Here is a 17,763-nt window from a genome sequence, read left to right on the forward strand (position 1 = left end):
GCTTTTCTTTTCTCATCCAGTCACTTACTTTGTGGCTGGATACATCTGGTAAAGGTGGAAAATCGTGGCTGATACGCTGAGGAGGAGAAGGAAAGTACGCTTGTTATCCGATTCTTGGTCTAAAAAGTTACTACCAGTCGGAGCATTAGCCACTCCCTGTTTCGCAGCCGTCAGGTTTTGACAACTGGCCCTAGGAACCGGCAATGCGCTGTCATGCAAGTCTGCCTGGTTTTGGCCAAAGCACGAGATTAGTTGGCAAATGATGCTATAACAATCTCGGCTTTGTCCCTCCCAGCCAGACTGCAAAGCAGTTCTTCCATACTGCTAGACATTTTTTACAACGAAAAAGAGCACCAATTCAAGCGTGAGCACAATGCCTGCTCAACACAACACTAACGCACAAACTACACCGAGCCAGAAATACTACAGCACGGCTGCTCATCCAACAGAAAAACCGGCGAAAAACACACTTTGTCTCTGAGGCACGTCTGCACTAAACGACAGTCAGCAAACGAATCACTCTTTATGTGCAAGAACGCTTCTATAACATTATATTCAAGAATAAATACCATATATAGATATGAAATTAGATAACTAGTACAGACCATTATACCTAAACCTTTACGAAAATCCATTTGACATCTAGATAATATTTGGTTGTGTTCGCATTTCCATTCCACCTGGTATCTAATTATTTTTTCCGCAGTTAGCCAATACTATCAGTATATATTTATTTACATTGTCGGTATTAGTGTTGATTTTTTTTTGCCTATCACTAAGAAATCTTTCCATGCTTCCGGTATTGCATTATAAATTGAGAGTAATATTGATTTCAAAGTACTTGGTAACACATCAACATGCTGTATGGCATGACGTCACTAATATTTGATATAAACCCAGCAACACTGTGGAACTTATTAATATTGCATAATTTAATTTTTTTTCTATGTTTGCGACATTTCCAATTTGTTTTTGAAGCCTATTTGATGGTTAGTTCCGAAATCAAGAAGCAAGAAGTTAACGGTTACTGTAACGTAAAGACACACCCGAAGAAGCCATTGTATGGCGAAACACGTGTTGCGTTTTCGTAAAACTATTTAGTAAAAATCTCACAATAATTTTTTTTTAATACGTCAACACATTTTTCAGTTCAACTTTGGCTTTATTCATCAAAGTGATCTCCATCATGGGCCACACAATCATTCCAGCGCCGCTCTAAAATTTCAACACCACTTTCGTAGAACGATTTATCTTTTGCCTCAGAATAGGCCTCAGTTCCAACAATAACCTTTTCATTCGAGCGAAATTTCTTACCGGTTAGCATTTTTTGAGGTCTGCGAAGAGCTATCTATGTGTTAGGACCGAGACTTTAGCTCAGGTAGTAAATATATTATGACGAAATACCAAGTTTTGTCATTGATTCTTCCTAGAGTCTGAGTTTGCTTTTACTTATTCCACTAATTCCACTACCAAACATAATTTTTTTCCTTCTAGTGGTAACCTCCTCGCTCCCTCTAAAACCCGCCGGCTGAATAATTACTTTAAGTTGCAATATGTTACAAATGAATGAGTTTCTCTTTACTTCAACCAACACTGCCTCGAGCTTCTTGTCAAACTCCATCTGGTGTATGCAGAGGGTGTTCCCAAGAATGCAATTTGAACGGAAATCAGTCATTTGTGGGATGCATGCTCGTCGACTTTTCGATTTCTCCCTTCATTTGTTTAGGTCGTTAGTAACGAGAGAGGCCTTGCAATATTGTGAATCGATCTTTATCTCCGGACTTTATTTGCTGAGGTGTGGAAAGAAAATAAAATGCTTCTTCGACTGAAATAGGAAACTCGGTCTAGCGTCATATGACAGTTATATTAATTTGTTCGCGAAATTCAAGAAGAAGGAAAAGTGGGAAATGCTTTCAATATGATTGGAAGTAGGTAATGAATATGAGTGAAAGTGAGATATTCAATAATGTTTCTGAGTCAGGTGTAAATTAATATGATTGAAACTAGAACGATTTACAGTTGGATTACCAAGTCCTTTAAACATAAACTTCCAATGTTTAGACTGGAATGCATGTAAACTTACCTAGACAAAAGTAAATAGTTTGACTGACTGATATATTTTTCCAACAAAATCCGTTTCTATAGACATATAAAAAATACGTTTTCAATAGTTTCGTAGATATTGCTGAAAATTTTTCAAAATAAAATAATTTCTTAAGGTAGGTTATCTTTCAAACAACTCACAAAATTTCATATCAGATAATGCAGTGCGGATGAAAAACGCTCTCTAGTTCAACACAATTGATGATATAAGGCTGCGGTTGTGTATTAGATTTCATAAAACGCCAACAAATATTAATTAGCGGCATATTAGGAGATCCAGCGTGCCATTCTAAAGTATCTCGTTTGCAAAGTGATCGAACCACTTTCGAACTCTCCTGTTCATCATCATTTAACATTATATTTGCTGTAAACTCATTCAGTTTGTCGATTATACAAACTGGCTGAATATGCTTCGCTATCCCCAAACCTGTAATGTATTTTCTCTTTCTATATCTTAAAGTTGTTTAGAGAGTTTCGTCAACTTCAAACTATAATATCTCAATGAATACTCATTCAATTCATTCGAAATAGGCGCCATTTGAGTCGGTGCACTTTCGTCAACGTAACACAAGTCGATTGATTTCGTCAGTATAAAAATTGTGTGTTCGGGATCCGATGGAGTCGACAAAGATCGTTTTTGCCTGGTCCTGATTGGCGAAAGTTCTACCGATGAGATGTTCATGTTCATCGATGTTCATCGAAGTGCTTGAAAAGATAGTAGTAGGTTGGCGAGACATTGGGAAGTATGGTGTATGAGGCATAACTTCGACGCTCTATTCGTGCAATTTTCGGAGAGTGATTTTGAAACGTGCGGACGAGCGTTGTCGACTTCCACACAATAGCATTCTACTGTGTTGGTTTGGCCCGGTTGTAGAAAGTTATAGTCAATCACACCAACTGCTGACCACCAAACAGTAACCATAGTTTTTTTTCGATGGGTCCATCCAGTGCCCGGATGACTCATTAGTATCCAACCACTGTCCTGAACGTCTTCTGTTGGATCGTTTTGGTTTCGCAAAAGCAAATAAAAACAGACCATAGCAATATAAAACGAATTCTCTGTATGTACAAACGTCAGTAGCTAATATTGATGTTGGTTTAAAGTAAGGTGTTGGTGTTAAAAACTGTCACAGCGCGTTTTGATTGATTTTGAAGTGTTATTGAAGTTATTTTGGTAGTCCGCTGTTTTTCTGAATATGAGTAAATATGGTAAATTATACGAATGGGGAAATGGCGCAAATGAATTACGTATATGGCCTTGCCGATGGCAATGCAACAGAAGCCAGGCGCATTTATCAGGAAAGATATTCTAATCGTGCCTTACCAGATAGCCGAACCTTTTCAAATATTCATCGTCGACTTGGGAAAACTGGTAGTTTCAAGAAAGGGACTCCGGAAGGTAGACCTCGTGTAGTAAGAACTCCTAAAATTGAGGAAGCGATGCTGCAAGAAATTGAGGAACATCCTGAGACGAGTACGAGGAAGATCGTTAGAACTCTGGATATTTGTCATCAAATTGTTTGGCGTATTTTGGTTGATTTTTTGTAATACGCATAACATATTTCAAGAGTGCAGGCATTACTCCCCAGAGATTTTCCACAGCGTGTGAACTTCAGTCAGTGGTATCTACAAAGTATTGCACTAAATCCGCAGTTTGAGACACAAATTTTGTTCACAGACGAAGCAAATTTTTCTCGGAATGCCATTCAAAATTTCCATAACAATCATGTGTGGGCTGAAGAAAATCCCCATGCAATAACCGAAACCCATTTCCAACACCAATTTTCGGTTGATGTATGGGGAGGAATTATAGGTGATCATCTAATAGGCCCATTTTTTCTACCAGGACGCCTTGATGGTCGTTTTTATTTACACTTTCGAAGAAGACTTACCTGGGTTATTGGAAGATGTGCCACTTGCGTTAAGGAATCGAATATGGTACATGCACGATGGCGCCCCTGCTCATTTCAGTGTAATTGTCCGAAACCATTTAAAGACAGTTTATCCTAATCGTTGGATAGGTCGCGGAGGACCTCAGCAATGGCCAGCAAGATTCTCCGATCTCAAAAGTTTAGATTTTTTTATGGGGTCACCTTAGAACTCTTGTGTATAAAACTCCCGTTAATACTTTAGAAGATTTAAGAGAGCGAATAGTTGCCTCGTGTGAAACTATACGAAATACGCCGGGAATATTTGAACGGGTGCGTAATTCCATGCGTAGAAGGGCGGAAGCATGCATACTAAGTGCAGGTGGCCACTTCCAACAATTTTTATAATCAGTTTTGGTATTATTACTAATTAACAAATTTGTGCTATTCGTTTAGACTTACTGTCACAAAATAAAATAAAACTCGTTTTTGTGAAAAATTTATTTTTTTGCAGATTATGTTTTCAAATATTATCAGGGAATTGGTAATGCGTTATGAAGCAATTTTCAGATTCTCATTCATTTTAGAATTGATCTAATTTCTTAATTTGCTTTCTGTCGATTTTTATTTTTTTGAGTGAAAATCATGCGTCGGACAAAGAAATACCAGGAGATCAAATTTTCTCAAAAATAAATGAGGATTTCAAAAATGATTTTATTTTGAAAAGAAAGCATTGGCTTAGTACTTTTTCCTCAAAAATATTCAATGCGAAACCCGTAGGGATGCCACTGTTTGAAAAAATACAAATTTGTGTACATCAGAAAATGCGCCTTGAGGCATGGAACATATGTACCAAATATGCCAAAGATGTCTACAGAATTATCTCAGTTGTTATTAAAAAACTGATTATTTTTGAAAACTTTGCCACCCTGTATCTCAAAAGTTAAGGCGTTCAGGACATACGTCCATAGAAAGTTTTTTTCTTAAAATGGGTCTAAGATTTACCTCCTTAAATATTAGCATGTGTTTAAGAAACACCCTGTATATAAGAGAAAAATAAAACAAATGCTTTCATTTTTTTTTTTTTTAACATTGAGAGCAGACACTATAATGTTGCCAATATTTAAATGCTACCAACAGCAGAATTCTAACAATACCGACACTACCCCTCAATTCTGCAAGGTATAATATTCAGTTTCTCACGGGAATGTTTAAATTTGTTCAATTGAAGTGCCTTTGTCATTATATCGGCAAATTGACTGTCACTTGGTATATATTTCAATACAATGATATTATCTATTCCACAGTTTTTTTCAAAATGGTGTCTTATATCTATGTGTTTAGATCGTTTGATTTCTAATGTGGTTGCAACTTTAATACAGGATTGATTGTCCTCATATTTAACCATTGGTTTTAGAGTAATATCCAACAAGTTTTCTAACAAATGCTTAATTTCCTCAACACAGTTCGATATTGACACATATTCAGCTTCACAACTTGATAATGCAACAGTTACTTGTTTTTTTTGATTTACAGAATATTAATTTATCATATATATTCAACAAAAACCCACTAATACTCTGTCGATCAATTAGTTATAAGAAAAATCTGCATCTACAAAAGCGTTTACACCTAGATCACTTAAATTATATTGCAAAACATGATTTTTAGTTGATTTTAAATGTTTCAACACATTCTTTGATTGAGTCCAATGTAACTTTTCAAAACACTTCTGGAACTGAATGAAATAAGTCACAGAAAAACATAAATCAGGTTTTGACTCTAACATTATATACATTAGTCTGCCTATCAGTTCTCGGTAGGGCAAATTTTTATCAACAGTATTGCCTGCCTGTAAATTCAACTTTAGTTCTATCGGAATTTTAGAAGGTTCACATCATTCATCGCAGTCTCAATTGAATTTCTTTGAAAATTTTTTGCCAAAAAAATTATCCTATCAAATTTGTCTATTTCTAGTCATGTGTGTCGAAATAACCAATGAAACCATCATTACACTGATAACTACCCATGGATAGTTTTCACGGGTAGTTATCACTTATGTCATGACATTGCTAAGCAACCAACACAATAAAGTTGTTTGACATTTCAGTAATTCAATTTATTTCGAAAATGTCACTTCCTCGCTTTGGTGTTCATATTTGAATATTGATCAGGAACATCATAACCAAATAATCAATAGTATGCGTGGAAACACCTATGCAGTAACCGAGGCAAATACAGCAAGATCAACGGAATATCATTATACGAATTGTTCTTTTAATAACTGTGTGTCATATCCATGTATTATAATCTATGACATTAAAAATAAAATAAATACAACAATAAAAATTAATTGGCGCTCCGGGGCGACTTCATTGATTCCAGTGGCGCATTTGCTTTTTCAGCTGCAGGAAAACCCGGAAAAACCTGCAGCACCACATCATCTGAAGATCTTGATCTAACAATGTCCTCTCTCTCATAAAACAAAATGTAGGGTGTCTCCAGAGGCTCCAATAAATTCAATGCATCGCCAGAACACTTCGTGACACGACTATCGTCAAACTTAAACCAGTCCGTTTCTTCTTTGACCAAGGCGTAATAATGACCACATTCAACGCCAGAACCACAGTGAACAATGACTGCATGAATATTATAACAGTGGTCTGCTAGGTTGAAATGTTCATCTATTTCGAACCTTCCAAAGAGTTTCTTGCTTCCGTTAGAGGTTGAGTCTTGTTCAAATATCATCAGTGTTATTATTAGATTGACTGGTGCCTCAGCTATACTTGTTTCCTTATAACAGTCAGTTAGTTTGGCGCATGTTTGACAATACAGTTGATCATCACCTGTTAAAAATTCCATTTTCAGATGATTTAACAATAAGCTTTGCACGGACTGGTTATTAGTCGTATTAGGAAAAGCTAGATGAAGTTCCAGAAATTCACATAAGTTTTCAGTACTTTTTGAACATTTACCACAAAGTAAACAAGTGAGGATTTTTCCAGCAAAAGATTTACAAACACAAGACGAGATGGGTTGTACGGAATCATTCAGTCCAGAGCGGCTGGGAGTATTGATTTTGCTATTGTTTTGCTCACGAAGAGTATTCAACAAGAACCCCAAGAATTCGGAACAATCCTCTTGTTGTCTTAACGAGTATCTAGTGGACTTCAAAGACTCCAGGAAATCGGTTGGAGGGAAAGATGATACCTTCTTACGAAACTGCAGCTGCATGAACAGTTGTTTGAGTTTGATGAATAAGCAGGAAACATTCTCGTTCTCGTTCATCATTAAAACTTCGTTCTTGAAATTCTTCGTCATGAACAACACTTGTAAAATGCTATTCATGTAACAAGTGTTTCCTAAATTATCCAATCCAATTTTCTTCTCTAGATTTTCAGGACAACTCTCTACTGATTCGTAAGGAAGAACACGTTTCACAGAATCTCCATAAGAACCATTTCTCAAGCTGCGATCGATCCTTCCAAGTGAAAAAGGGTTTCGTAGAGGGATCGATTCGGCTCTTGCTTCAAGAAGCGCTTCCACTGAAATGGTACCAATTCTACGAGGAATGCAACTCATTTTTTGGGGCCAAGAATGACCTGAGTCCACTGACCGCACTGAAAAAGAAGAAGGTGGATCAATCACTTGTGAATTAACCTTGATAGGAGACTGATAAATATCCACATATTTTGGCTTGTTTCGAAGAGGTTTCAGTTCCGTACTGAAATTAGGGCAATGCATGATCTCATCAAAATTATGTGAAGGAGGAATAGTTCCAAGTACTGAAGCAGCATTGCCACGTTGAATAGCAATACTAATTTTTTGGGAAAGAAAGTTTTTGGCTTTCTACTACTCCATCTGATACAAAAAAATGGATGAGAGAATCTTCCAAAGAAAGGAAGGATTAATCAATTTGAAAATAAGTAACTCTATACATAGATGTGTAGATCATGCAAAGAAGTAACTTTCAGACACAAACTGGAAGAAAGTCCTCCTGAAACAGCTACTTTCATATAAACATTGAATTACACGAAAGAAAAAATTCTTTCGAAACAAATACTTCTATATGAACACTGAATTATACAGAAGATACTTTTCTCTATTCAGTTTATATATCGAACATTCGTGGAGGAATAAGAATCAGATATCATTCACATGAGTTCTACTTTGAATGAATGGTAATAAATTGTACTCACATGGAACACTGTCACCCAGTGGACATTATTTAATCCCAGCCATGAGGAATCTTATTTGATTTGAAAGGGTTATATTTTTAGGAGTGATTAATTTTTTGGGAAAGAAAGTTTTTGGCTTTCTACTACTCCATCTGATTCAAAAAAAATTCACCTATTTGATTAAATCAAATAGGTGAATGAATGTCATTACGATGTCATCGATGACATAAGCAGATCAAGCTAATTCCATGACATTCAAAATCGTAATTCATGAATGAAGTGTGTGTATTTTCTATAATGTTATCCAATTTGGTACTGAAGAGCCTTAGGGCAAGTGTCTTAAGGCGAAACACGTGTATACCAGTTAGGGTGACAGTGTTCCATGTGAGTACAATTTATTACCATTCATTCAAAGTAGAACTCATGTGAATGATATCTGATTCTTATTCCTCCACGAATGTTCGATATACAAACTGATTAGAGAAAAGTATCTTCTGTATAATTCAGTGTTCATATAGAAGTATTTGTTTCGAAAGAATTTTTTCTTTCGTGTAATTCAATGTTTATATGAAAGTAGCTGTTTCAGGAGGACTTTCTTTCAGTTTGTGTCTGAAAGTTACTTCTTTGCATGATCTACACATCTATGTATAGAGTTACTTATTTTCAAATTGATTAATCCTTCCTTTCTTTGGAAGATTCTCTCATCCATTTTTTTGTATCAGATGGAGTAGAAGAAAGCCAAAAACTTTCTTTCCCAAAAAATTAATCACTCCTAAAAATATAACCCTTTCAGATCAATACTAATTCTTTCTAACAAAAAAGAGGTAGAACGGTGATCTTTCGTTGCTTGGCCTATTCTCCTTCCGAGTTCATGAACGAATAACAGAGACTCCGGGCCATAAACACCAAAAGTTTCAACCGCTACTGGATGGAACAGATAGTTGTTTCCAAGATTTTGATATTTTTTCCTTTTCAATTTCTCGCCAGACAATGCTGCAGTTCCAGCAGACTTGGAACTTTCGGCTAGATGGGAAGCCGCTACCGTGTCAACGCAAGTAAAGTCCCATACCACAGGTTTACCGTATTTCCATGGTATGAGAGACATGCCATCTGGTCGTTTACCATCATCTCGACTGGTACCTAAGGGTTCCAGAATTGCAGGAACATCCGCTGACAACATAGCTCTTTTCAATATGTCGTTCACTTGGTGATATCGAGATATACGCCCTGCACTTCTCCTGCAACTCAAACCATGTGTACCTTTCTCATCAACTATACTACCGCAAACACAAGTATGAGAAACACAAATAGATGAACCCATCCTAAGTCCTACTGCTATTCTGAAAGATTCATCGTCTAATAGTGTTCCAAGAGATGCAACAGGTAAAGCATTCAGCCAAGCACCCGATTCCTTGATCATTGCTGCTTTCAGACGAGCCTTATCGTATACACTTGTAGATTTCAGAAGTTTATCAGTTATAATGTTCAGGAGAGGTCGGTCCCATACACTTTGTATTTAGATCGGAAACACTATTGACTGATGACAGAAACGCTGGTAAAGCTAAGGAAGAAGCCGAACGTAGCCCTAATCCGCCAAGGTTTACAGGAAGAGTTGCTTGGAGCCATGAATCATTATTGAAATGATTGTTTGTGACATATTCCGTCGTGTGGCGGAGTAAATTATCAAATTCGTCAAGTTCTAACTGACTTGACCAAGTGGGGGAACATCTGAGGGCGTACATGAGTTTTGGAATCGCCAAACAATTTTTCAAAAGAAAAAATGCAACGTGTTTTGGAAGTTCATTCAATCTGGTGGCCAGCAATTTGAGTGATTCCCGTTTTTCTCGAAGATGTTCTGAAAGTGAATCTTTAGAGAGAGCACCCAGAAGACTCCATTTAGACTTTTCCAAAATTCTTATGCCAGGAGCCAATTTCAAAATGGATTCGGAAATATTATTCAAAGTTGAAAGAGTAATCAACTCGCATTTTTCAAAATTTAGTTCAAGTCCAAGATGTTAATAATCAATGATTTTTTCCAAATCCTTTGAAACACTATTTTCATCGCCAGCGATTGAGCCATCATCCAAATACCAACAATTAAATTCGGATGATGATTCCCACATGTTTTTCGTATGAAAATAAAAAAAACATTATTTTCTCCTTAAAATATACCATTTCAAATTCAACAAGATTCCTATAGCTGAGATCAAATTGGATAAACGAATGAAAGTCATTACATACTCATCGAGCACATCCGTAGATTTAATTGATTTTTGACATAAAGTCGCAATTTTATGAATAAATTGAGTGTTTTATCTTGTAATGTTCGCCAGATTGATGCTGGAAAGGCAAAAAGGAAAGTGTCTCATTCCGAAACATCGGATGTCCGCCATTGAGGTTGACATTGTTCTATGTAAGTGAAATTTTACTTCTTTCCTATACCGTATTGTGTAGCAATCATGTGAATGATATCTGATCCAATTTCATAACGTATGTTTAGAGTACAAACAGAATAGGAAAAAGTGTTTCTTGTATAATTCAATGTTCATATGAATGTATTTGTTTCGAAAATATTTTTTCTTTCGTGTAATCCAATGTTTATATGAAAGTAGTTGTTTCGGGAGATCTTTTCCTTCCAGTCTTGTGTCTGAAAGTTACTTATTTGCACATATTTGTCTTATTTTGCTGTTTTGGATGATTCCCAGGTGTTTTGTGTAAGAAGATGAAGAAGCAGAAAGCCAAAACATTTCTTTCCTAAAATTATTCTCTTCTGAAATTATACCCCTTTCAATTAATGACAACTATACTTTATTTGTTCGAAGTGAACAACTCCTAAAAATTTGATGACAACTTTTTTCTTTCGTGAATTTTTTTTATGGTTTCTCGATAATCTAAAACGTAGAATACTTGCAAAATGTTCTGAGACAGATGGAAGACCATTCATAGTTAAAAGTAATAATCATTTTTTATGTTATGTCAGATTCTACTATATTTTTCATTCTTAATTTTTGACACAATTTCGACAACTTTTGTTCAAAATTCTAGTGTGAGAACGTAGAAATATCATAGAAAATTTCGACATCGTGGAGGAAATATTGTACAACCTTGCCATATTCACATCAACAAATCATAATATCAAGTAATTTGATATCCTGTCAGTTCCTATAAACAAATAATTGATATAACTTTGAAAAAAAACGTAATATAAATATTTCTGCGAGAATATGGCAGTAATATTTGGATATAATTTCATAAAATTCACAAAAAAAAGTCTGAAAGTTATCGTCGCCTACTCAAATGCGGAAAAACCTAATTGATTTGATATCACAGTCAATGAAAAATTTTCATATTGCAGCATTACGCCTCCAAAGCCAAATCAAATCATCTCGTTCTTTCCATTCAGATGTTTTTTTCTGCAACACTTACACCGAGTTTCCTCTACACGTGAAATGAGAAACACAAAATGCAAACATATCTCGTTACTGCAGCTTGCGAGACGGAATTGCCGACGACGGCAAATTCAATTCATCTTAAATTCTTAAACGAAATAATCAAGTCGAGTTGCCATTCGCGCGCCGAAGCGGGTCAGAGTTCACCTTCTCTGATTTGCAGTCTGAAAACGCGTTGAAATCTCAAAGGCGGGTCACGTGTCGCCTGGTCGCCTGGCAAGCTAACCCTTCGAAAAACCTTCAAGCCGCACGATCTGGTCACGCTCCTGTGTCGGATCCCTTTTCCCCCTACGAACCCGCCGATCAATTGTCTGCTTATCGGCTATACACGCGGCCAGTCGATCGAACATCACGGTTGCTAATTGGAATCTGATGAATTTGTGAAATTAACATCCATCGCAGGTTATAGTTCATTTTCAAATTTCCAAAACTTTCCACATTATTATTATAGATAATTTCAATACAAGCTTAGAAAGCATTTTATTTGGTTACCTGTACTCAAAGTATGTTGTTGGAGAATAGTCGAAAGGTATGTGTGAAAGCCATTTTTCGGGTATGTTGCTGCAGGTTTTTATGATTGACGTATCGTCTACAACTGTGGAAGACAATATCAAAGGTAATAAAGTATTCTAGTTGTCCTTACAGTTATTAGTCTGGTTCACATGTACTCGATTTAGCTCTTTTTGGTGACATTTTTCAGCCCTGTCCAAAAATTACGACCAAGGTGTCATTCGATTCGTATTTTTGCCTAGAAAGTTTAAGGAACGGTCCGAAAACGCGCCGATAAAAATTACAAAAGTTATAAACAATTAAGTGAAAAAAATGGGGCTTTAGTTTTTTCTTAATATCTCGGAAAATTTTCAAAATTTTGGAAATTTGGAGAAAGATTTGAAAAGATCAATGAATTTGCGTAAAAAAAGTCCCGACTCCCGAAACTGTATCTCGATTATTTATAATTTTTACAGAGCCCTAAAAAAAGAGCCAAAGGCGGGTAGTCGGGCTTCCGCGCGCTTTTCGTCACTCTGACATAAAAACAAAAAAAAAATATTTAAACATATTAAATGTAAATATTGAGGAATGAAAAAATCCATGTAATGTTGGGATACATCAACAAACAATAATCCGCAGTCAAAAAGTGTTTATTCCAATTTTAACGTTAATTATAAATTTGTTAATTGATAACTTTTTTGTTAATTTTTATTGTTTCAATGGCTCATGGCTAAAAACTGATAATTATTTTTTTTTTATTTTTTACAGCTATTGTTAATAAATTTATTATAAAGAAATACATTGTTTATAAGCAATTTTGATTTTTTTTTGCATTATGTTCAATGTTTTGAAAAAACTTTTTTTTATTCTTTTTTTAATTGTTTAATTAAAAAAATTGTTATAAACAAATATTCATTTATTTTTTTTATTTTCCAATACTGTATTTTCTTGTCGTGATGTTCCTTGAATCTCCTCTTCGACTTCTTCAAGTATCGGTTCACAGTATTCTTGAACTCCTACTGGAAAATATTGATAATCATTAAGGTCGTCTTCATTTCCATCGGGATTACTATGTGAACTAGACTATAATGAGGGTTTGGATTCTCATTTTTTTCTGCCGGTCGAAGTCTGGTTATTCGGAGGACAGATAGCCAGAATTGATATTAATCCCCTCTTCCTTTCAGTTATTATTGACAAACTATCACATCTTAGTCACAAGTTTCTCAACTTCTGAGAGTTGTTCGTATGGGGGCGACAGCTGATTAACGGAAAAACAGATTTTTTTTTGGAAAGTAGCTCAGAATTATAGGTCTTTTAGAATGCAATATCACGAGTATCTTCTTTGAGTGCATATGCATCTATGGCTGATTTGTCACTATACCTGTAGTTAAAAGAACCGGGTTCCAACAACTCTTCAAGTGGTTCCAGTGTAATTCGATCTACTAGAAGTGGCTACTACTAGATCTGGGCACCTTATGAGTGGCCTTACACCCCCTTAAATTGACTTCGTTGCCTTAATATCAATTTCATGTTGTGTTTTTCCAAAACTTTTTCAATTCAGTTCGTCACCTTTTTGCGAACAATTTTTTTAATATTCAAGTTGCTCGGAGAGACTCTCAGGTTAGAAGATGGTTGAACTCTAGAAAATCTTTAGCCCCATGAGAAGTATAATAGCTCCCTTCCAGCTTTGAATCGGTCGTGTTTGAAACCACGATAAAGACTTTAGAACGAAGCTTTCGCCGAAATCTAATAAAAAACCTACTATATCCGATTCCTATGAACTGTTCAAATTTCAATTGAAATTACCCACCTTCTTGGCGTATGTATTTTCTCGCCAATAAAGTATTCGGGTTGATTTGATTTCTGTTGTGGTTTTGGAACAAGAGGTGCACATTCGTCGCTTGGCGCTTTGTTTAAGACAAAGAACTGTTACTACTCCATTATAATTCAAACGGTTTCCCAGAAGAAGGTTTTGTATGATCGATGGTTTAATCAAATAAGTCAAGTATCAAACGATTCTGTTGTCTGGGTTGGATCTATACCACATTAACGAATAGTGCTACTTCGAATTCTGTATATAAATAATCATTTGGTTGATTTCGACTATACGTTGCAGCTTCAGGAATGGAAATCCTCTGTCAAAATTTTCTCTATGAGGAATCTTGCAAAACTTTCTGTCAGATAGAACTCAACCTCCAACGTGGTATTAGCATCAGTAACGAAGTTTTCAGGCAGAGATTTGCCAAATTCTGCTATCTAGAAATATTGGAATTGACTGATTTGATTGTTATTGGAGTTTTGGGATGCGTGGTGCTTTTTCCCGCTTGGAGCTCTATGAACCACAAAACGGGACTGTTGCTGAGCTTGAACGATATGATATTCGTGGTGTGGATCTGAATTGGTTCAAATTTTTCTTGAGTGGAAGGAATCATGTAAAAATGAAAGAGAACATTACAGGAATTTCTGAACAATCCAGGACTATGGAAACATCGCTTGGGGTCCCTCAGGGCAGTGTTCTGGACCCCCTTATATTTCACCAAATACACGGAAAAAAAAGATTTGTTGTGGAAGGAATCATGTAAAAATGAAAGAGAACATTACAGAAATTTCTGAACAATCCAGGACTATGGAAACATCGCTTGGGGTCCCTCAGGGCAGTGTTCTGGACCCCCTTATATTTCACCAAATACACGGAAAAAAAAGATTTGTTGAATGAAATAAAATTCACTTCATTCAAAGAAATAAAAGTGTCATATATGCACGACAAAATATTTTGTTGATGCAAGTAAAAAGAATTCTTGACTCCTAACTATTTCTTCAAGCATATGTTCATTGTATCAAACAAATATTTCATTGAAACAATCGCATTCATTAGTTATTTCAATTCAAAGAAGAATTGAATTCAAGTAATATTTTGTCTAATTGATAGCGAGAATGATTTAGAGTAATTCGAATATTCTACTGAACATACAAAATTTAAAGATGGGTGAAATAGTGGATCTGATTGAAATAATCAAATGTATTTTCTATTTGAGTAAAAGATATGTTGAAGAAATATAATATATCTGCAGGATGATGGAGAACTTTGCTTGTTTTGATAATGGGAAAATTTTCACTAAAGTAATGATTTTGTTGAACAAATAATGAATAGTAGTTGAACGAACAATGTTTATACCTCATTGTGAGTATCTTTCTGATAGAATGAAGCATTTCGAAAGTTCGAAATAAGTATGAATAATGATGTACCAAATGAAATAAAGTTACTACTCAAAATCCTTCCCTCTTGTTTGAATTTGGTTATTGGATTCAATTAACCAAATATTATACTAATCTGAGTACCAGCATCTCGTTGGTAGTAATTTTCAGTTCTACTGATCAAAATATAAATAAAAATTCAAACAATTAATGAATTATAATAGACTTCTACAAATATTTAAATGAAAATATAAATTTTTCACAAATGGTTAATCCTAATATAAAACATTAACATATTTTATTATTTATTATTATTATTGGTGATATCTACTAAAAAACAATTAGAGTTGATTTCGAAACCTTTCACTGAAGTAATGATCTAAAATGAAAGAGAACAGAGATTAGTGATAATCTACATTTCTACATTTCTAATCTACATTATCCCATGGAAATATAAAAATATAATTATTTTTTTTTTGTACACATCCAATTTAACAAAAGGAGATACCCTTATTTTTTGATAATAGATAAAAAACAATGACTTACTTCATCACAGAAAAATTTGATTAGAAATATGACTGTGATGACAAAATGTACCTAGGTCTCCAATCATAACTTTCAGGCCTTCAAATCTATTAAATTTAAGAATTCTAGCATTCAATTACTTAGGTATAGACCTGAATAAGTATCTACAGCAAATCGCAAAAATATATAGTTATTTGAGAAAACTGAATATGTTTCTAATTGTAATAATATACATATTTATTATTAAAGTTATGAATGAAAGACATACCTCTGTTATATATGATTCTTAATTTATTCCATCAATTGATTCCTTGATTGAATATTTTTCTTTTGCCAATTGGGGGAGTCATTTCTTTCATTTCTTCATCAGTTAGCCTTTTAGCTATGTCTAAGGTTACATCATTTTCTGTCTGAAAAGTATGTGTTTTAAGTATATTATTAGGAGAAAAATAATATATGTATTTTTTTACCTTTAAAAATGCCAATTAGGTCATTTTATCCCAAGTTATTAAGAAATTCCTCCATGTCTAAAAATAAAAGAGATTATATTGCATGTTTTGAGTTTGTGCAGTTTTGTTGAATGTCATCATTTCTGTAAATATGTTACAAATAATTTTCCTTTTTCGGTTTTACTGATTTTAATAAAGTAATACAAGAGAAAACTGTGATTATTTCACAATGTTCTTTGAAAGAAAAATCTTAAAAAGAGGTTCCTTCAAGGATTCAGTATATACTATCATGATGAAAATGAAATCATTGTTTACCGCACCATTCAATTATTTATGATGTAAGAAATTTACAATTCGGAATAAAGGTACAGCTTTTCGCCGACATTGTATACCTACACCTATTTCTGTGGCAAACACCTCAATTGTATTTACTCTGAAAATGTCCAATTCCTTCGTATCCAAAGATCAAAGGTCAACTAGATACCCAGTGTATGCATAGGTACCTACCTACCTACCTCTCAATGATAATCATTTTACTCGACAACTTCTACTTTCTTAAAAACAGAATTGGAAACATGGAAGCTTTCTTTCAGTCATTACATTAAACAATAAGAACTTCAAGCCACTTTTATAGATAGCTGTCGAGAAAAATGTATGGGCACGTGCTTGAAAAAAACGATGTCCGTTTATCCTTTATCCAATACATGCTATTCATAATTATTTCAAAATATGGAATGAAAGAAAGTATATTATCAACATACCTGTGAAAACACTGAAAAACTTCAATCCACGTATAATCAAAAAGAAACTGTAAACCTCTTCGTCATTTCCTTGAAAAACACAAAACGCATTGTTAATTCTTATTCCATTCGTGATTAGTTTACGGTTCTTGCGAAAATGCAAATGGTGCCGACCGGCACTCTATTCCTTAGAAGTATTTCAACTATATCATCTCTTTAAAGGAAACAATTCAGTTTTTCAAACCAACAAATAATAAAAATATTGAAATGAAATTATCCATAATCTTGAAATTATTTCCAAAATTAGTTAAAGGTATTGATATGTATTGTTGAAGTGAAAATAAATATTCACTTGATTCAATTATATATTAGTGTCAAAACAGCACCGCATAGTGTTGAACTGAATTGGAAAGTTCTCATTCAACAGACATACTTTTGATTTGATGAAATTATATTGTTTGACTCAACCGAATTATTTTGAGAACTCAATAAATGTTATTCTTGAAATGATCCACAATTCATTTGACTAAGTAAAAGACCTCTTGAATTGAAATATTAGAGTAATCGAAATGAGAATTTCATTTTGTCTCCGCAAAATTATCATCTAATCGATACAATACACACGTCGTTTGGAATGAATGATATTTAATCAAAGTGATGAAATAAATTAGACTAAATAAATTTCTTTGAAGTAACAAATCTTTTTTTTCCGTGTATGTTGCACAATTGAAGCTGCTCCATGCCCTTGCATTGAATTTCATAATCGT

At 34.5% G+C, this 17,763-nt stretch overlaps 1 long non-coding RNA gene across 1 annotated transcript; it reads right to left on the reverse strand.

Annotated features, from left to right (window-relative positions):
• Positions 1 to 15,580: 15,580 nt before the first annotated feature.
• On the reverse strand, positions 15,581 to 17,351 carry LOC141480873 (uncharacterized). Its single transcript, XR_012464608.1, has 4 exons — positions 17,018 to 17,351; positions 16,278 to 16,334; positions 16,076 to 16,217; positions 15,581 to 15,661 (listed from the first exon to the last, which is right to left on the reverse strand). It is a non-coding gene; the product is annotated as an uncharacterized lncRNA (long non-coding RNA).
• Positions 17,352 to 17,763: the final 412 nt, after the last annotated feature.

This window comes from Leptinotarsa decemlineata, unplaced genomic scaffold, assembly GCF_025532065.1.
Source record: "Leptinotarsa decemlineata unplaced genomic scaffold, Ldec_3_MD MMD2_tig00000026_RagTag_RagTag, whole genome shotgun sequence".
Classification (NCBI taxonomy): domain Eukaryota; kingdom Metazoa; phylum Arthropoda; class Insecta; order Coleoptera; family Chrysomelidae; genus Leptinotarsa; species Leptinotarsa decemlineata.